The 22,492-nt window shown below is 47.0% G+C and overlaps 1 long non-coding RNA gene across 1 annotated transcript; it reads left to right on the forward strand.

Annotated features, from left to right (window-relative positions):
- The first annotated feature begins 2,598 nt into the window (after positions 1-2,598).
- Positions 2,599-22,104, forward strand: LOC121273330. The gene is made up of 3 exons (XR_005941978.1): positions 2,599-2,697; positions 19,316-19,477; positions 20,485-22,104. It is a non-coding gene; the product is annotated as an uncharacterized LOC121273330 (long non-coding RNA).
- The last annotated feature ends 388 nt before the right edge of the window (positions 22,105-22,492 follow it).

Raw genomic sequence — 22,492 nt, forward strand, 5'->3', positions numbered from 1 at the left:
CTGGCCTAGCCAGCAACACCCACATCCCATGAACAAATATTTTTTAAAAAATTTGCAGACAGCAAGGTCCCACAAATAGCAATCAGAATTTGACCAGGTAATCTGCTTTAGTGATGGATAAATATTGGTCAGGACAGCAGAGAGGACTTCACTTCAAAATAGTGCCATGAGATTGTTTACATCTATCTGAGAAGGCAGACAAGGCCTTGGTTTAACATCTCAGCTGAAAGGCAGCACCTCTGACAGTGCAGCACTCCCTCAGTCCTGCACTGGGAGCATCAGTCCAGATAATATACTCAAGCTTCAGGAACAGGACTTGAATCACCAACCTTCGCACCAGAAGCGAGAGTGCTACCCACTGATCTATAGCTGACATGTGACAGCACAAGCTAGATACAGGCTAAATCTTCAGCTTTTCTCACTGAAAATGTCCCCTCAGCCGAATTTGGTGCAGTTTTTTTGTGTTGAGCACATATACCCCACTCTCCAAACTCATTCTGTGTGGGACTCAAATGGAGAGGAGGCACTGAACTGCATCTGAATCCAAGTCCCAGAGACAAATTGCTGTTGTCTAGTCCACTGCACCCTCCCTCCCCGACCTTCACAGTTTCTGAAATGATTACCTTTCAGTATGAGAGATTTTCGTCAGAAATGAGGGCTGAATAATATGTGCAAGTCACGGTGGGCAGGATTCGCACATCAAAGTGAGCGGCTTTGCAACTTCTGGTCCCGCCGTCAAGGTGCGCCGCATTGGACGGCAGTTATGCAAATTCGGGCCGGGGGGTGGGGGGGGGGCGGGTTTCCAGTCCGCGAGGCCCAAAGGGAGTATGCAGCCAATCGGTGCTGGAGGGCGGGATGTCCGGCCTCCAAAGTCGTTGGTCGTGACTTGGAAGGAGGTCATGACCACTCATTTAAAGGGCCCCTTGCCTCGTGTCAGGTGACGCAGCAAAAGTGTGCCTTCCACATAGATCTGGAGATTTTATATTGAGGATAAAGTAACCGGCTTGGTTTGAGGGAAGTGTGAATGTTTTTAATATTTTCTGAAATACACATAGTCTAAGTTGTTTCTTCCCACTGATCACAGGTGGCATTCAATGTGAACATGAACATGTTTTCAAAGCCTTAAGAGTGGAGTTGTCTAGTTCTAGCATGTTTTCCTCCAAGGCAAGGGAATGAGAAGAGAGGCAGGGAAGAAGGGCAAGAGCAGCCCCGAGGTTTGATGAAAAATCTCTTCGCGCCCTCCTCCAGGCTGCATCAGCCAGGCACGACCAACTAATGCCAGCTGACGGGAAGAGGAGAGCTCCCTCGGTCAGACATGCAGCCCGGGAGGAGGTGGCAGCGGAGGTCAGTAGCGCAGGGCTAGTGCCTCGCCCTTGGACACAATGCCAGAAGAGGCTCAATGACCTCTTGAGGTGGGCCAGGGTGAGTAAGTCCTCATTATGGATATTCTTGTGCCAGGAAGCTGCAGGGTAGCCTCGAGAATGCTGGAGGCTTGTGAGGAATTTGGTGGTCCAAGACAGCATTATGCAGCAAGGCCATTGGTCTTAGTGCCAAATAACACCCTTTTTTTCTGTGTTTCCTGCACGGTTGAAGCCGCTTCTGCAAACCACGATATGGATGCCAGCCCAACAATTCCCTCCGAGGACAAAGAAGAACCCTTGGAGGAAGCACCAAGCACCAGCGCAGATACTGGCACCTTGGCAGGGACAATCTGGTGAGGGCACTTCACAGTTCCACATGTAGCTGCCAGAGAGCGTGGTGCAGCAGGGCTCGGGCAGTCGGTGGAGTGTCCGAGGTGATCCGGAGATTGATTCCGAGTTGGTTGATGAGCCTCTGGAGTTGTCCGTAAGGAGGCAGATACTGGGCATCGAGCGTGAGCTGCATGGAGACTTGGCGGATATACCAGAGGGATTGTGTGCTCTGGCCTGGACTGTGGAGGTGTCCATCCAGTTCATATGCACTGCGATAACCCACTCTCCAGGGTGCCAAGCCTCAGCCATGAACAGACTGGCGACTGTCTTGGAGGGGAAAACCGAAAGTGTTGTGGCTGCAATTGTGGGTGTGTACTCTGACCTGCACACCACTACCCTGGCTCTGAATTCAGAGGCCCAGAGCCTGGGTGACAGGGGGACTGGGTGCCAGGACCCTAAGCCAGCTCCTGGTATCTCACGGGAAGGTGGGGAGGACTAACCACTCTTCGTGGTGGAGGATGAGCAGCTGCTGCCACCATCTAGGAGCACCTCTCAGGGCACTTCTGATAGGGGCAGCCTCTCCTCTGTCCATCTGCCATTGACACTTTCCTCATCTAATGCCATGGTGACAGAAACTTCCTGCCACTCTGCAGGAGTCTTCTAATGTGACGGGGCCCTCAAGACTGTTGGGAAGGTGTTGGCTACAGAGCAGTATCTCTTAAAGAGGTCTCCATAGTCTACTGTAGGATAACTGTATAAGTCTTTATTAACTACTAGAACTATTTACACATGTACAGTGAAGGGTACAGACTAGGAGCTATCCCCATGTCTGCTCAACACCACACTGAGCACTGGCTCTGGGTCATGTGCCTTCTTACATCACTGTGTGGGTGGTACTGTACTCAGTCCCACATCAACGCTGTATGTGCCAGACCCTTGTGCTACAAAGGCCTCAGCTGCACAGAGGATGCCCCCCCCCCAGCTCAACAAATTCTTCCAGAACAAGGTGGGTAGCAGATCAGCAGCCTCTCTCCAGAGCAGCAGCAAGCAAGGAAGCAACACTGCACCTGAGCACTAGGAAACGCTTTAGGAAAACTCCACACTAGTCACCAAGCGGGCCGCATGAGTGCGTTTATTTTGGTTGTTCATGGTGTGTCTCATAGTGATTATGTGAATAAACCTTAAGTTTACTATCTCTCATACAAAGGTTATTTCAATAGGTCCATTGTTGTTGAACCTCTCTTGGGAGATATACACGGGGCGGGATTTTGCCCTTGGCGGGGTCGGTCGGGAAGCCGACCATCGCCCGCGATCGGCTCCGTACCGTAATTTCACCCGGACAGGCCAATTAAGGCCCGCTCTGTGTGGATCGTGAGCGGCAGCGCTCAGCGCTGCCTGCGCGGGCGGGGGGAGAATGAGAGCTGGGCCTTGTGTGCAGTTCACGCATGCATGAGAAAGAGTGCTTCAATCTCCCTGAGGCACAGAGAAAAAAAGACAATAAAAATTTTTTTTAAATGTCCCCTCGTGCGACTCTGTCACGTGAGCTGGGACATGTTTTTAATTCAAAAATAAAGCTCTTATTTAATGTTTATTTGCTTTAGGAAACCTCATCCCGCTTATGGATGAGGTTTCCCAAAAAATGTAAAGGCTGCTTGGCCTTTTCGCCTGCCTGCCAACCCTAAGGTTGGATGGGCAGCGTAAATTTGAATTTAACTAGATTGTTAATGGCCTTAACAGGCCTTTTAATTATCGGTGGGCACACAGCCGACTCTGGCAGGTGCCCGCTGAATGAAATATCGCAAGACTGCGTGATGATGTTGGGACACACGTCATCACACATCATTTTACACTTGGGCGTGTTTGGCGCGCGCTTGCTCGCCGAGCGTAATATTCTGCCCATGAGTTTTAATAACTGGAGGCAGGGCAGAATGTCTCGAATGGCAAGAAATCTAAATGGTGAGTGTGCTGACAGGACGTTGTCATGAATCTCACATTCCACATGGAATGGCGTTGAGACACATGCAGTGCACACATCTCTGCGGCCAAGAATTCCTGTCCTATTGGAACCTTTATCTTATCAAGGCATCTATTGTGTCACAGCCATCCATGCGATCACGTCCAGGGCCTTGCACCCCTACATCGGGGTGTTCCCTCACCTCGTCTTCACATTCATCATCAGATGAATGGCTGCTATCTTGCACCCCCTCTTGCTTGAGGATACCCCCTCTCTAAACAGCAGGAATGTGGAGGGGGCAGCACACTGCAACCATGGGTGACACACGTGATGGAGTATACTGCATTGCCCCTCCTGATCAGTCAAGGCATCTGAACCTCACCTTCAGTAGACCAATTATCTGCTCTACGATGGTCCCTGGTGTTTCCATCGTTGTCGTTGTAGCTCCTCTCCATGTCTGTTCTTAGGGCCCTCACTGGAGTCATGAGTCACCTCTTCAACGGGTAACCCTTGTCACCTAGCAGCCAACCATTCAGAGCATCAGGTCCCCTGAACGTGTCTGGAACCTGGGAGTTACGCAGAATGTACAAGTTGTGGCTGCTGCCCAGGTACCTCGCACATACCTACTTAATCCATCGATTGTGGTCACAGACCAGATGGACGTTCAATGAGTGAAAGCCCTTTGTGTCAAGAAATGTACAAGGCTGGCCAGCTCGAGCCTTTATGGTGATTTGCATACAGTCAATCGCTCCCTGGCCCCTGGGGGAAATCTGCAATTGCCGCAAACCTGCTGGTTCTTTCATGTTGACTCTGGCAGTCCATTGAGAATGAAATGTAATTACCTGCCCTTTCTGAACATTGCATCTGTGAAGACCTTGATATAGTGGTGTGCAGCAGGCTGCGTAATGCCAGTGAGGTCTCCACATGCAGCCTGAAAGGATCCTGTTGCAAAGAAATTCAGCACAACAGTTATCTTTACAGCTACAGGCATTGGTGACCGCTAACGCATTTGGAAGAGATCTCCCCTGCTAACATGTCACAAAGGGAGGTCATTGTGGCTCTGGAGAGCCTGAGCCTCCTCTGGCATTGTGCCTGGGTCATCTGAAAGTAGCTCAGTCTCTCCCACAGAGACAACTGTTCCCATGTTTTCCCTAGTAAGAAGGCCAAGGTGAGGGTCAGAATTGACCTCTCAGCAGGAGGAATAAGACCTTCAAGTATGAAATGGAAACTCTGCTTTATGTATCAAGTCAGAGCACCCTAAACTGCTGAGTTCAAACTCAGGACACAGCTGGAGACTTTAAACCCACCCTAACAACTAACCGTTAAAAAAGATGAGAAGCCCATCTGGCATGAAACACACTCTGTGAGCATTTTCTTGCTCGCTCTATTTATTATTGGGATATTAACCAGCATAAATATCCTATTTGATTAAATTTGAATAATGCGGGCGGGCTCCTGATATCTAACCCCACCTGCCATATTATCTGGATCAGGCGTCGGGAATGTCGGGAATGCGACCAGACATCATCACGCCCAATGAAATATTGGTGTGGGTGTGTAACACTCCCGTTTTCGCAACATGTTAATCAGCCTGTGATATGCTTGCCAAATGACATCAAATTAATGTGATGTTCTCCTTTACGAGTAAATCCTTTAATTTTGATTGCCAGATTGTTGCATCAGACAAGACCATCTGGTGCTGGTGCGAGGAAAAATAAAAATGCTCATCTCACTAATGTTTTACAGAGTGCTCCATTGGGGCATCTGTTTTTTGATGAGTGAGAATAGTTTTGCTGTTTTAATTTCCTGTATTTTAAATAAATCACGCCTCCTAACAAAAAAATAAGGTCCATTTCAGATCAGGAATTATTTTTTAAAATTGAGCAAAGCTGGGACTTTGACAGTAAATCAGTAAACACACTGTGAAGGTGGTGTGATTTGGCTTCAGCGCTATGGATATTCTCACCAAAGGAACAATGGGCAGAATTTTCACCGCAGCGGGTGCATGCCCGCCCGACACACTCGAGCGTGAAATGATGTGCATTGACGTCGGGCGAGTGTCCCAACGTCAACACGTGAGCGCGCAATATTTTGGTCGGCAGGCACGCACTGGAGTCAGCGGTGTGTCCGCTGACAAATCAATTAAGTTACATTTTTTGATGCCCATCCAACCTAACGGTTGGCGGGCAGGCGCAAAGGTCAAGTGGCCTTTGCATTTTTTTTGGAAACCTCATCCATAGGCAGGATGAGGTTTCCAACATCAAATAAAAATAAAACATTTAAAAAAAACATTTCACTTAACATGTCCCTACTCATGTGACACAGTGACATGAGTGGTCCCCACTTGTCCCGTGTTTTATAACATTTTTCAAATCTTTATTTTTTTTTGAAAACGCTTCATCTCTCTAAGGCAACTCTGTGCCTCAGGGAGATTCTCAAGTGCGCACGCATGCGCAAAGATTGCGCTCTCCCTCCTCCCTCATCCCCCACAGGCAGTGATGAGCGCTGCTGCTCACATTTCACGCTGGGCGGGCCTTAATTGGCTTGCCAGCCTGAAACGGCCCATCTGGCCTCGATCGTGAGCGGCTGTCGACTGCTGCTGCCGCCCACCCGCCAAGGTCAAAATTCTGACCAATGTTTCTGGATTGAGTAAAAGGGCAGAACAATTACTACATGGAGATCCTTCTGCAGGGTTGGCATGAAAGCCACCCCACCACCTCTGTCCTCTCTAATGGGTGTAAAAGATCCCAAGGGCACCACTTCAAAGAAACAAAGTGGGTAGTTCTCCCCAGTGTCCTGGCTAATATTTGTCTCTCAACCATGATCAAAAATAAACAGACTGTCTGTTCATTTATCTCGCTGCTGTTTGTGGGCACTCGCTTTGAACAAGTTAGCTGTCATGTTCGCTCCACTACAACTGTGACTGTACTTCAAAAGTGCCTCACTGGCTGTAAGGGCCATTGTGAAAAGCGATATATAAATTCAAGTCTTTCTTTTTATGTAAGCAAGGAAAGGAGAAAATTTGTGGGGGATGGGGAGGAAGAAATAAATCATATAATTTGACAGCACAGAAAGAAGCCATTCAGCCAAAGCCCGTGCTCCAGCTATTGTGGTCCATTAATACACAGACAGCAGAGGAGCCCATGATAAGAGAGCATATGAAGAGATTAGGAGGGAAGTAACAAAACAAAACAATTAGGGAGGCAAAGAGAAACTATGGCCAGAATGTTGCCCTCATCAGGCAGGCTCGGCGGGGACGGGCAGAAGCGGTCGGGAAGCCAACCACTGCCCACGATGGGGCCGGTCCGCGATTTTACACTGGCTGGCCAATTAAGACGCATCCAGCGTGAAACGCGCGCTGCAGTGTTCAGCGCTGCCTTATGTGGGAGGGGAGGGAAGGAGGGCAAGCGCACAAGTTCACACATGCATGCAGATGCGCACAGGAAAAGCTCCCTTAGGCACAGAACTGCCTCAGGGAGATGAAGGTTCTTAACATTGAAAAAGAAAGAATTTAAAAATGTTAACAACATGTCCCCTCATGTAGGGACATGTTAGAAATTAGTTTGAAAGTTTTTTTAATGACGGCTGAGGTTTCGCAAAAAATCCAAAGGTCGCTTGGCCTTTTTGCCTGCCCGCCAACCATAAGGTTGGATAGGCAGAGAAATTTAATTCAATTAGATCTTTAATGGCCTTAACAGGCCTGTTAATCATCGGTGGGTGACTCCCACCCAACGAGCGCAATATTCTGGCCTAATAAATTATCATGGAACAGAAAGCAAAATAGTCAAGTATTTGCAGGCATATCAGTCAAAAAAGGAAAGCTATAATGGGAATGGAGCAATTAATGGGGAAGATGGTGGCATGGTGGTAATGACACTGGATGCCCAGCTATGCCTGTCTCTTTATGGGGTATGTGGAACATTCCTTGTTCCAGTCCTACTCCAGCCCCCTTCCACAACTCTTTCTCCGGTACATCGATGATTACTTCGGTGCTGCTTCATGCTCTCGTCGGGACTTGGAAAAATTTATTAATTTTGCTTCCAATCTCCACCCCTCCATCATTTTCACGTGGTCCATCTCTGACACTTCCCTTCCCTTTCTTGACCTCTCTGTCTCAATCTCTGGTGATAGACTGTCCACCAATATCCATTACAAAACCACCGACTCCCACAGCTACCTCGACTACAGCTCCTCACACCCCGCTTCCTGTAAGGACTCCATCCCATTCTCTCAGTTCCTTCGCCTCCTTCGCATCTGTTCCGATGATGCTACCTTCAAAAACAGTTCCTCTGACATGTCCTCCTTCTTCCTTAACCGAGGTTTTCCACCCACGGTCGTTGACAGGGCCCTCAACCGTGTCCGGCCCATCTCCCACGCATCTGCCCTCACGCCTTCTCCTCCCTCCCAGAAACATGATAGGGTCCCCCTTGTCCTCACTTATCACCCCACCAGCCTCCGCATTCAAAGGATCATCGTCCGCCATTTCCACCAACTCCAGAATGATGCCACCACCAAACACATCTTCCCTTCACCCCCCCTATCGGCATTCCGTAGGGATCGCTCCCTCTGGGACACCCTGGTCCACTCCTCCATCACCCCCTACTCCTCAACCCCCTCCTATGGCACCACCCCATGCCCACGCAAAAGATGCTACACCTGCCCCTTCACTTCCTCTCTCCTCATCGTCCAAGGGCCCAAACACTCCTTTCAAGTGAAGCAGCATTTCACTTGCATTTCCCCCAACTTAGTCTACTGCATTCGTTGCTCCCAATGTGGTCTCCTCTACATTGGAGAGACCAAACATAAACTGGGTGACCGCTTTGCAGAACACCTGCGGTCTGTCCGCAAGAATGACCCAAACCTCCCTGTCGCTTGCCATTTTAACACTCCACCCTGCTCTCTTGCCCACATGTCTGTCCTTGGCTTGCTGCATTGTTCCAGTGAAGCCCAACGCAACCTGGAGGAACAACACCTCATCTTCCGACTAGGCACTTTACAACCTTCCGGACTGAATATTGAATTCAACAACTTTAGGTCTTGAGCTCCCCCCTCCATCCCCACCCCCTTTCTGTTTCCCCCTTCCTTTTGTTTTTTTCCAATATATTATATAGATTTTTCTTTTCCCACCTATTTCCATTATTTTAAAATCTTTTATGCTCCCCCCACCCCCACTAGAGCTACACCTTGAGTGCCCTACCATCCATTCTTAATTAGCACATTCGTTTAGATACTATCACCAACTTTAACACCTATGTGTTCTATTGTTCTGTTGTTTGTGACATCTTTTGATGATCTGCTTCTATCACTGCTTGTTTGTCCCTACAACCACACCAACCCCCTCCACTTCTCTCTCTCTCTCTCTCCCCCCTCCCCCCCAACACACCTTAAACCAGCTTATATTTCAACTCTTTCTTGGACTCGAACTCAAGTTCTGTCGAAGGGTCATGAGGACTCGAAACGTCAACTCTTTTCTTCTCCGCCGATGCTGCCAGACCTGCTGAGTTTTTCCAGGTAATTCTGTTTTTGTTAAAGCAGTTTGGAGTCTGTTACACTTAAAAGGTTGGGGGACTGTGAGGGGAAGGTGGGGGATTGTGTCCAGGGAAAGTTGGGGGGTTGTGTCCAGGGAAATTGGGCAGTGGGGGGCGGTGGGGGGGTGGTGGGGTGTGGTGGGGTGTGTGCAGGAAAGGTTGAGACGGTGTTAGAGGGCGGCGTCGGTAGTGTCGACGTTGGGGTCCTGAGGGGATAAACTCAGGGTACTGGTGTTAGGAGGGAACAGTCACAGTCAGAGGGGGAGTGGGATGTGGTAGGGTGGCAGGTCCAAGGTGAGAGTCTGGTAGGTGAAGGTCTCATCGGGTGGGGCATGGAGGGGGACTTTACAAGTAACTCAGATAACAGGAGGGGGCAGGGGCAGGGTCAGGGTGGGCACGGGGATGGTAACAGGTGTCGGCTCTGAGGGGAGGGAAGGCATGTGGAGGTGGATTGTCATAGCGTCTAGGGTAATGGGAGGTTCAAGGGTGACAGTGGGGAGAGGAATGGTGGTATTGTGTGGGTCGATGGTGATGGGGGGGAGGTTGGTGGGTGACGGGGGGGAGGGTAGAAGGTGGTGGAGGGTGACAGTGGGGAGAGGAATGGTGATATTGGATGGGTCGATGATGATGGAGGGAGGTTGGTGGTTGACAGGGGGAGGGTAGAAGGTGGTGGAGGGTGACAGTGGGGAGAGGGATGGTGATATTAGGTGGGTCTATGGTGATGGGGGGAGGGTAGAAGGTGGTGGAGGGTGACAGTGAGGAGAGGGATGGTGCTGTTGGGTGGGTCTATGGTGATGGGGGAGGTTGGTGGGTGACGGGGGGAGGGTAGAAGGTGGTGGAGGGTGACAGTGGGGAGAGGGATGGTGATATTGGATGGGTCGATGGTGATAGGGGGAGGTTGGTGGGTGACGGGGGGAGGGTAGAAGGTGGTGGAGGGTGACAGTGGGGAGGGGGATGGCGATATTGGATGGGTCTATGGTGATGGGGGGAGGTTGGTGGTTGACAGGGGGAGGGTAGAAGGTGGTGGAGGGTGACAGTGGGGAGAGGGATGGTGATATTAGGTGGGTCTATGGTGATGGGGGGAGGGTAGAAGGTGATGGAGGGTGACAGTGAGGAGAGGGATGGTGCTATTGGGTGGGTCTATGGTGATGGGGGAGGTTGGTGGGTGACGGGGGAGGGTAGAAGGTGGTGGAGAGAGCCTGAAAGGTGATGTGCACTTCTTTCCAGTTACAGCAATGCAAAGCATTCGACATAAGACTGCAATATCTTGAAGTGGGAGGAGGGTCTTTTTGGGTGGGTGGAGCTCAAGGTCAGCACATGTGGCCGACTAAAGGGACACACTAATAATCATGAGGAAACGGGATGAGAACCATGTTCAGGTGTGTTCTCCTCTCTCTGGTGAAGCCCACATTGCAGCAGGTTTGTCCCCAACTCATGGGTCTCACAACCTCGAGATCCCAACAAGGTGTTGAGCTGCCATTCATTCTGTGCCATTTGCCATCGGCTGCAGTCAGAAGCAGGGATGAAGGGAGGGAGGGAGGTGAATGCCTCCAGGGAGCACGGCTGGTGGAGGGCAGTCAACTCGTGACTCCAAACCTCCATCCTCCTGGGTGAATGGTCTTGGTTGACAAGGGGTCATGCTCTTAGTCTTTCTATGCTGCTAAGGCAATGGGCTCTCTATAGAGTCTCGAGGGTGATGGAGACAAGCAGAAAATTGTCCAGGTGAGGCTTCTTGCACACGGCTCTCATCACCCTGGTCAAAGAGCAATGTCTCCATACGCGTTCATGAATGAACGGGAGGAACACCCAACTCTGGTCTTCCAGGATGTCCTTTACCTGGAAGAGGTGGAGTGGGGAGGCCATGTCTAGACAGAGGCCAGGTGAAGGGCTGAGCACTTGCCTGCTGGCTTTGAGATGGAGGGAAACCTGTAAAGGACATACTCACTAAACGTATCACTTCAATTCGTTCACACATCCACTGAGGTGTCGATGATGTGGGCAGCAGGTAACTCTGCCTTGGGAATGGCTCTCATCCAGATGAGGAGAAGGAGGGCCCATCGCAGGTTGGCACAGGGCCAGGAGGAGCAAGGGCCTGAGCAGCAAGAGGCAGCGGGGCCTCAAGAGGCAATGGCATAGTGGTATTGTCCCTGGATTAGTAATCTAGAGACCCAGGGTAATGCTCTGGGGACCAGGGTTTGAATCCCACCAGCAGATGGTAGAATTTCAATTCAATAAAAATCTGGAATTGAAAAAGTCTAATGATGACCATGAAACCATTGTTGATTGTTGTAAAGACCCATCTAGTCACTAATGTCCTTTAGGGAAGGAAATCTGCTGTCCTTGTTTTGGATTTCCAGCATCCGCAGTTTTTTGTTTTTAAATCTGCTGTCCTTACTTGGTCTGGCCTACATGTGACTCCAGACCCACAGCAATGTGGTTGACTCTTAAATGCCCTCTTGCAGAATAGGCAAATAATTAGCAAATTAAGTTTAACACAGATAAATGGGAGGTAATACATTTTGGTTGAATCAATGGAAGTATTGTGTCCAATTCTGGAGACCACACTCTAGGAAGGATGTGAAGGCTTTAGGGAGGGTGCAGAAAAGATTCACGAGAATGGTTCCAGGGATGAGGAACTCCAGTTCTGTGGATAGATAGGAGAAGTTGGAGTTTTCCTTGGAGAAGAGAAGGTTCAGAGGAGATTTGAAAGAACTGTTCAAAATCATGAGGGATCAGAATAGAGTAGATAGGGAGAAACTATTCGGATTGGTGGGAGGATCGAGAACCTGAGGGCACAGATTTGAGCTAATTGACAAATGAAGCAATGGAGACATGAAAAGCTTTATGCTACAGGAAGTGGTTAGGATCTGGAATGCACTGCCTGAGTGTGGTGGAAGCAGATTCAATCATGGCTTTCAAAAGGGAATTGGATCATTATCTGAAGAGGAAATATTTGCACAGCTGCAGGGAAAAGACTGGGTAGTGGCACCAGATGAATTGCTGTTGCAGAGAGCCAGCACAGACATGAAGGGCTGAATGGCCTCCTGTGTTGTAACCATTCTATGATTCTAAGAATAGAGAGGTCACTTATTACTTGGAAGGTGTGAGTCTAGGTGCGGTAGAGGAACAAAGTGACCTTAGAGTACAAATACACAGATCACTAAAAGTTGCGCCACAGGTTAACAAGGAGTAAAAGAATCAAACCAAACACTAGGTTTTATTTCTAGGTGGATAGAATTAAAATGCGGGGATGTTATGCTAAACCTGTATCAAACCTGGGTTAGACCACACTTAGAGTACTGCATGCAGTTCTAGTCACCATATTATAAAAAGGATATAGAGACAATGGAGAGGGTGCAGAGAAGATTTACAAGGATGAGACCAGAAATGTGTGGGTATACATATTGGGAAAGGATTGACAGGCTGGGTCTCTTTTCTCTTGGAAAAAGAAGACTGAGGGGTAACCTAATAGGGGTCTTTATAATTCTGATAGGTTTTGATGGAGTGGATAGAGAGAGAATGTTTCCTCTTATGGGGAAGAGCAGAACTAGAGGCCATCAATATAAGATAGTCACCAAGAAATCCAATAGGGAATTCAGAAGAACATTCTTTACCCAAGTGGTGAGAATGTGGAACTCGTTACCACAGGGAGTGGTTGAATTGAATAGTATAGATGTATTTAAGGGGAAAACTAGACAAGTATGTGAGGGCGAAGGGAATAGAGGATTACAATGGTAGATTTAGATGAAGATGGGAGGAGACTTGGATGGAACATAAAGAACAGTATGGACTGGTTGGGCTGAATGGCCTGTTTCTGTGCCGTATATCCTATGCAATCCAATTAGTTCCATTCCATTTCTCATGCTCTTTAAATTTTCTTTTTCAGATCCAGTTCCCTTCTAAAAACATCAACTTCCCCCACTGTTTCTGGTCATGCATTCCATGTCCTAACAATACTCTTGAAAACTGAAAGATTCACATAACTCTCCTTTTCTACTTTTAGTCATGATCTTAAATTAATGGATGCCCTCAAGTGACTGACTCTCCAATCAGAAGAAATAGCTTCTTCCAATTTATCTTCTCCAGATCCCTCTTCATTTTGCCATTGTTAGATCTCCCCTTACCCCATAGGTATAGGTTTTCATGGGTCTATAAATTTGCTGCCAGGATTAAGTGAGACACTTTCCTACATGGATTTCTTGAAATTTCATTACATGACCTCCAATCGCCCATGTGGTCAAACAGCCTTCTTTTCCCATCTTGAGCATTTATGTAACTAGTTAGAAGAAGTGTTATGCAGACAAAACATACCCTTTTTCAATGCCCCTAGCATTTTTCTCCCTGGGTTGCTCACAGGAGATTAATCTTTAATCCATAGAGACCATTGAGGAACCCTGGATAGTTGGCAACCTGAATAAAGCAATTTAAGATAACCATATGTCAGGCTGTTTACCACGGAAGCTATTATCCACATTTACCTCACATGAGCAGTGAGCAGAAAAACATTCTGCATTTAGATCAGATCTATCTCATGCTTTAATGATGCATCTGGGTCACTGTATCCAAGACCTTATTAAAGTCAGAAAGTCAAATTGGGATGATTGTGGCAATTTTCCCCACTTAGCTTCAGTACTGCCGATACTTAACTGCTTCAAGGTATTTTGCCCTATGAATGAGGTATTGATCATGATCTCTGACTATCAAGCACTAACCTGGCTGGATGAGAAAAACCTTGACATTCATGCAACACGGTGTGAATGAAAGGCCTTTACTCACCAAAGAAATTCCATTTGCTTTCGCAGTTTTTAATTGGGTTGTTCACTTCTCAAAGGCCTAGAATTTCCATTTTTTTTCCATATCCCCGCTCCTTAAAGCCTACCTCTTTCACCAAGCTTTTGACCACCTATCATCTTATGCAGCTTGTGTCAAATTTTGCTTTATAATGCTCCGGTGTAGCACCTCGGGACCTTTTGTTAAAGATGCTATATAAGCACAAGTTGTTCTTCCTCTTCCCTGAACCGTGGGCCAACAAGTCCCCAAGAACTTCCATCTGCCACCATAGCTGCATCCACTCTCTTCATCTGTCCATGTCCCTTTGTAACTCTCCGCACCCATCTACACTACAGAATGTGCTACCTAGCTTTGTGTCATCTGGAAGCACAGGTATACAAATCTACTCCTCATCCAAGTTATTGACAAACACAGCCGGAATTTTACGGTCCCATTGGGGCAGGGACGGAGCCGTAAAATGTGGTGAGCTATTCTAAACTCCATTGGCTTTGGCTTTGGAATGTAAAATCCCACTGATATAAAATTCTGTCCAAGGTGAAAAGCTGAGGCCCCAGCACAAATCCCTGGAGAATACCACTTATCACATCCCACCAATCAGAGAATGAGCACGCCCAACCAGTGGACTGACATAATGACACCAGTACAGGGAATTACCAGAATGATGCCATTACATTAAGTCACAATGTCACAGCCAGCATCTCACTGTTGTCACCAAAAACAGTTGTTTTACTCGCCTCAGGAGCAATCTAGGACACCCAATGCAAAGCAGGCACTGGAACCACAGCAGATATGACATTCACTTCCAGTTAAAGAGCACTAAAGAGACTTTGGGGTCCATGAATGTAGATCATTAAAATTCCACAGATATGTGCACAGAAAATAATCAAAAAGGTTAATGGATTGTTGGCCTTTATACGCGGAGGACTAGAATACAAGGGGGTTAGAAGTCGAGCTTCAGCTACACAAAACCCTGGCTAGACCTCACATGGAGTCGCTGTGGACAGTTCTGGGCACCACCCCTTCGGAAGAAGATAGTGACCCAGAAGGCAGTCCAATTTAGATTTACCAGAATGGTACCTGGACTCAAAGGGTTAAATTATGAGGAGCAATTACACAAACTAGGATTGTATTCCCTGGACTTTAGAAGGTTAAGGAGTGTTTTGATCAGAGTTATCAAGCTATTAAGGGGAACAGATAGGGTAGATAGAGAGAAACTATTTCTGCTAGATGGAGAGTCTTTGACTAGGGTGCATGTCTAAAAATTAGGGCCAGATTTTTCAGGAGTGAAATGAGGAAACACTTCTGCACACAATGGTTGGAACTCTTCTACAATGGGCAATTGATGCTAAGTCAACTGTTAATTTTAAATCTGAGATTGATAGATTGTTGTTAGCCTAAGGTATTCAGGATATGGGGAAGAAGTGGGTGTATGGAGTTCGGTGTCAAATAGCCTACCAGACATCCCTAACTAGGTTGACCCCTGAAACATGTTGCTCCAGCACATAATCAGCCTGCCACTTTAGTGTAGTACTGAGGGAAGACTGCACTGTCTTTTGGGTGAGATGTTGAATCCTCTCATGTGGACATAGAAGGCTCTGCGGGGGTAATTTTAACCCCCAAAAAGAGGTGGGTTTGGGTTGGATGAGATGTTAAAATGGGAAAAATCTCAAACCCGATTGCAATCCACCTTGAACCCTCCTACTTCTGGTTTTCAGGAGTGAAAGGGATAAAGGGTGGGCAACCAACCCACTCGCGGGGACTGAGCTGCTCATGTAAATGTCTTAATGAGACTGCATGCCTCAGATCTATGTTGCAGCTTTAACCCTAGCTGGCCAACCTCCCTGGGCCTGCTTCATGTAAGTGGGTTTACAGCACTGCTTGTGGGCCAAGAGAAGCATGTGTGCTTCCCCTGGCTTCCCAAACAGACTTGTTTTCCACTCCACATGAGTGGACTCCCTGCGCCCACACCCAACATCAAATCCCCCACTCCACAATCAGACTCCCCTCACCCTGTGATGCGATGATCGGATGCCCTGCCCTGATTGTACCCTACCCTAATCATCCCCCACCCCATGATCACTGACTCCCTCCCTGTGCTCACCGACTCTCAGAAACTGCGCTTTCCCTTCCCATCTCATAGAGTCCTGGAGGAACACCAGGAGACCATTCAGCCCGTAACTGCCCTGATCACTCTCTAACAGCTCTGCAAATCAGCAACTCCACCACCCCACCCCACCCCCCATCCACTGATCCTCCAAACCACGCTGTACCCAGTCCCAACTCCAACCTCACAATCTACCCCGAGCAGCATTATAGTAACTTGCTCCTGAGCTGTGACCTCTCCTGTTTCATTTCCCAGCTGGAGGGAGGTGTCAGAAACAGAAAACACAAACTCTGTGAAGTTAAAACTCCATGGTGTTTGGGGAAATCCAGGTTTCCCAACCAGAACACCTCCTCACTGGGAAATCCCAACTCAGTAAAGATCGGCACCTGCAGCTTTATTTGCGGACTTTGAGGGGGTACGAGAAACAGGAATCGCTAGATTACAAAATACCAAGGTCCATCCAGATAACCGTCTACCATCCAGGCCATCACATGATACAATGAGAATGGAGTTGTTAATGAATCAGAGCAATCCCCCTCTATCGATTCGTCTGCAACAGAGCCAGACATGAGGCGAGCAAAAGCCCCAGTGGTGGCGAGATTTGTGCAGGGACTTTCTGAAACTGCAGAGTCATATCCATTCACACTGGTTCCCGGGTATTTTTTCTTCCGTTCAACGTTGTCTCCTTGAGGGTTTCATGAACATTTCTGGCTTCATTTGTGAGACCCTGCACACTTCCCTGTACGACACTGCTTATTAAATCCTACTTTAGTGTTCTCATATTCAACCCCACTCTTTCTTCCTCCTCATGGTTTCTTATTCACCGATGCCATTTTCTTGCCCAAAATATGTCTGTTACTGTTCAACCTCTTTGATTACTCAGCCTCCCCTTTTCCCAAGTTTTAAGTTGGCCAACCAAAACAGACACAATGGGCTGAATGGCCTCCTTCACTGCCATAAACTTCCTATGTTTCTATATTAATCACACGATTGCCTTTGGTAACACTCTAGGCTATCATTCTAAAATCCTTCCAACATGCAGAAGGCCCCAAATTCCCTTTGCCAGCTGAGCCAAGCTGCCTGTGAAGTCATGGCAGACACCAATGGTTGATGACAGACACCAGCAGACCTTGGCAGGTGCCAACAGACTGATAGGCATTGGCAGATATCAATAGGTATTGCCAGACACTGAAAGGGACTGACAGTCATCAGCAGGCACTGGCAGCTTGCCATGCCTGTTATAATGAGGCCCGAGGACCAACTTCTCATGATCCTTGGGCCTCCATCTTCCAGCATGGGCATTGTTCTCAGTTGCCCATTCCGTGCCAGAAAACTGGCCCAAAACCAATTTCTGCAACCTTACCACAGGGTTAGTGTGCTGACCATTCAGACCTGAGCTTTGCCCATCAGAAAATAGCCTCCATTATATACTCAGCTGCATAAAGCAAGAACACACCCACGGATTGTAGCCCATGGGTGTATTTAGGCTAGATTCCTGTTGAGGTAGTTGTTAACTGTTCATTAACAAGCAGACCAGCCTCCTATATCAATAGATTCTGAAAGCAGATGTCAGTCTGTTCTCTGTATAAATACTGTAAATATATGCAAATACCGTAAAATGTTGACTTAACTGGAAGCGGATATTGCTGAAACTATGCAACCCATGCACAGTAAGTTAAAAGAAAAAAAACTTGCATTTATTTAGCATTTTTTACAACATCCCAAATCGCCTTACAGCCAATGAAGTACTTTTTGAAGTGTTGTCACTGTTGTACTGTCAAAAACGTGGCGATTTGCACACAGCAAGCTCCCATAAGCAGCAATCTGTTGTGTGAAATAGAAACAGAAAATGCTGGAAATAGTCAGCAGATCAGGCAGCTCCTGTGGAGAGAGGGACAGAGTTAACGCTTCAGGTTATGACCTTCCATCAGAACTGTGTGTTGGTTGAGGGATAAATATTGGCCAAAACACCAGTGAGAACTCCCCTGTTCTTCTTCCAAATAGTGCCATGGGATCTTTTACATCCTCCTCAGGGCACACACAGGACCTTGGTTTGACCACTCATCTGAAAGGCAACTCACTCCCAATCACTGCATTGAAGTATCAGCCTACATCTTTAGGCTCAAGTCCTGGAGTGGGACTTGGACCCATAGCATTTTGACTCAGAGTTAAGAGTGCTATGAACTGAGCCACTGCACCCAAGCTTGCCATTCTTTTAGTTAAGTCTTTTCTCCCCCTCCTCCATGTTTCTCCACTCCTTTTCTACTGAGGGCACTGACCCAGGCTTGTGTAGACAGTGATTGCAGCAGGCTATTGCACCATGAGGGAATCACTCATGGCTGAATCTAATCTCATCCTCCCACATGCCTCTGAGTCATACATTTCCAGGTTCAAGTCCCACTCCAGGACTTATTGAGCACAAAAATCAAGGCTGACATTCCAGTGCAATACTGAGGGAGTGCTGCACTGTCGGAGATCTTTCAAATGAGACGCTAAACTGAAGCCCCAACTGCCTGCTCGGGTGGATGTCAAAGATCCCATGGCACTATTTTGAAGAAGAGCAGGGGAGTTCTCCCCAGTGTCCTGGCCAATATTTATCCCTCAATCAACATCACAAAAACAGATGATCTGGTCATTATCATATTGCTGCTTATGGGAGCTTGCTGTGCGCAAATTGGCTGCCGTGTTTCCCACATCACAACAGTGACCATACTTCAAAAAGTACTTCATTGGCTGCAAAGCACTTTGGAACATCCTGAGGTTGTGAAACACATTACAGAAATATAAATCTTTCTTTCTTTCAGGCCCACTTTCCAGCAATGGTTATTACTTGCTGTTATGGAGTTAGGTCACAGATCAGCCACGATCTCAAGCTTGAGGGGCTAAGTGGCCAAATCCTGTTTCCATAATCAGGAGCAGAACACGGGTGGGTGGGAAGGGGATGCAGGGTACTGAGATCAGTTGTGGTCAGCTGGTTTAAACACAGGCCAGGAATGAGCCTGTGAGCTTCCTGGTAAATCACAGCTCAATTCCATACTGGCCCACAGAGATTGTGGGTTTAAGCATGTGATCTAGGATGTCACCTCAGTGCAGTCCTGAGGGAGCACAGAAGTGTTGGAAGCGCCGTCTTTCAGGTCAGCCTTTGCCTAGATGACAAGAGTGAGTGCACTTCAAAAGTAAGACCAGAAAGCACTCCTGAAGATGTGAAAAGTATTTTATAAAATGTAAGCTCTTTCTGTTTTTTTAGGCCTGCTCAGTTACTGGGGGAGATTGGGCCCACTGAAAGGCTTCACATATGCTAGCTCTTCACTTCTCTCCCACTCTGTCAAGAAAGAAGAAAAAAGAACTTGTATTTATGTACCACCTTTGATGATCATGGAACATTCCAGAACGCCTTACAGCCAATGAGGTACTTTTTAATGTATAGTCACTGTTGTGATGAAGGAAACACAGCAGACAATATGTGCACAGCAAGCTCCCACAAACAACAATATGATGATGACCCCAGATAATCTGTTTTTTTTAAGCGATGCCAATTGAGGGATTAATATTGGCCAGGACACCAGGAAGAGCTCCCCTGCTCTTCTTCAAATTGTGGCGGTGGGATCTTTTACATCCACCCGATAGCAGACAGGCCTTGCTTTAACATCTCATCCAAAGCCTACAACAATGCAACACTCCCTTAATACTGGATGTGTCGGCCTGGATTATGTGCTTAACTCCTAAAAATGGAGCCCTGAATCCATAACCTTCAAACACAGCCACTGAGCCACAGCTGGCAATGGAACCATCACTGTTCTGCCTTATGCCATTGGTGTCTGTTGTATCATGTGGACACTCAGAGTGCAATTGGTGCATGGAGTGGCTTTCTGCATTTACTTCGTAGGCCCTGGTCCCCCTCAATATGACCTAACATTCAGAGGCCCTTTCTTTCAAGCCTGACTGAGATTCTCAGCTCCTTGACGTTGCAGAGCTAATAGAGGGAGGATCAGTGCTAATATCTAGTCCAGTAAAAGCACCAACAGAGAGGACTTTGTTATAGAAAGGAAAGAGAAAAAAAATGCATGTTTATGTACCCTTATCACATCTCTCAAGATAACTCATTTTCCATACAATAATTGGCTTTGAAGTACAGTCACTGTTCTAACAGAGGTCGTTTGTGGAACAATAAAGAACACATGTTATTTCAGAGATCCAATCTGTTGCATGAGGGCTCATTGTATTTTGGAAGGAGAAGATAAGTAATCCAATTTCTACAGTGGCTATAGTCAATGGTATTGTGTGATAACATGAGTTGCCAAACCCGCACTTTGATGATTCTCTAGCAATCACTTTGAAAGGAAATTTAGTTCTAGTGATTGGAGAGTCATGAAAGATGCTCTTTTCATATTCTGCTCTTTATATCCTCTGATACAGTGTTACTCATCAACTTCTGTTCGAGAAGAAAACTTCTCGTTCCCACAGAACAAGGTCCTACAGATCACTGTGGACAAGTGGAGGTCTTGAACTATCCCCACATGGGGCAGAAAATTGGAACCATGGGGAAAAAAGGAACAGCTTGATTGAAGAGTTCAATTGTTTGGAAGGGCCCTCTCACGCGGAGAGGAACAGACTTGCATTTCTGTAGCACCATTTATAGCCTCGGGACATCCCAAAGAGATCAGCAGCCAATGAGATGCTTTTCAAGTGTCGTTACTGTTGGAATGTGGGGAAATGCCAATTTGTGCACAGCAAGCTCCCACACACAGCAATGAGATGAATGACTGGATAATCAAGTTTTTAGTATTGTTACTTGAGGTATAAATATCAGGCCCCAGAACACTAGGATTAACCCACCTGCTTTTCTTCAAACTAGTGCAATGGGATCTTTTACACCCACCTGAGAGAGCAGATGGGGTCTCAGTTTGACGACTTATCTGAAAGATGACATTGCAGCTTCCACTCAGTGCTACACTGGGAGCATCAACTCATATTTTGTTCGACCAACTGAGCCATGGCTGACACTCAGAAACACTAAATCCCAGGTCAGCTAACAGCAGGGCCTGAATTTTTGCCTGGGCTCAGGAAAACCCGACTCATGTACTTCTGCGGCTCGCAAAATGCACAACTGACCCATATGTGAATTTAGGAGAAATTTTCATCTTTGCACACAGGTCAGGTTTGCAGTGCACGAGGGTGTGCAAGTTAGAAGGCCTGCCTCGGTTCATCAACACAGCAGCTCAGCTCCCGTCATCATTTAAAGGTCCCCTAAACCTCATCCCTCACACCACTCATCTTCCCCACCTACCCCCCCCCCCCATGTCACCCCATACCACTTCACATGCCCCATGCCACCTCATGCCTCTTTCCCCCCATGTATCCTTCTTAGCCACTCATCCAGTATTCACCATGTACAGTCCTCAGGAGCTATGCAATAGCCACAAGAATTATTTTAAAGTTATTGGAAAACCATTAAACCTCTAACAATATAAGAAAACCCGAAATTCAAACTTACTATCATTGATTCTGGACAAAAAAAAAGCCCAAGAGAAAAAGAAGGTTTTAGTCCTTTAAGTGCCTCTTAGGTTTGTAAACAAACAAGAAACTGCATCAAAGACATAACCTGTTATTGTAGCTGCTAACAGTTTCAATGGTTCTTGAATCAATAAAACCACCTGCTGAGCTGAAGCTTTTGAAACCCAGCCAAGCATTCATTATGGAGCAGCTGTCATAACAAAAGCTTCCAGATCCACTGACAGAACAGGTATCCATTTTCATTTCAAATCAGAATGTCTGTCAATCAATGGAGGGGAGGCAGATGCAGACCATTTTTCCTACCTTCAGAAGCTACCAGCCCAATGAAAGCAGAGTGCAATAACATGGCAGCAGAGGAGGACTTTTTATTTTATATTTTTACATTATGGTACTTTCTCCATTGGAAAAGTGCTGTAATGCATGTGAACAATTACACAATGCTGGTCAATGTAAGGGTAAACTTACCTTTAAAGGATCAATCCCTATGATGAATCACTGCAGTAAAACACGTCTATATTTCAATACAACACCTAATAGTGACAGTTGAATTTACCATTCAGAATGTTCCTGACTCATCAGCAGGCTATCCATTTTCTTCATGAACTCTCAAACCTGGCATGTTTTTAATGAGCTTCCAAAATGCCACACCACTAAACAAGGATTGTGTGCTGGAGGAAATCTGATTTCCATCCCCCATTTAAAATGGGGAACCTAACCTTAGCGGAGGAAGATGTGCTTTTGTGTACTGGGCATTCCCAACCATCAAAAGGCCAGGGGAAAATGGTGCAGGGCTGAGAATGCAGAGGAAAATTGGATTTCCTCCCAAAAGCATTCAAAGCGTGACCATTCACGCACCAAATCACACCTCTGCACCTAGACGAAAATGTGGTTCCAAGATATGAAGCTGTGA

The sequence above is a fragment of the Carcharodon carcharias genome, chromosome X (assembly GCF_017639515.1).
Source record: "Carcharodon carcharias isolate sCarCar2 chromosome X, sCarCar2.pri, whole genome shotgun sequence".
Taxonomy (NCBI): Eukaryota; Metazoa; Chordata; class Chondrichthyes; order Lamniformes; family Lamnidae; genus Carcharodon; species Carcharodon carcharias.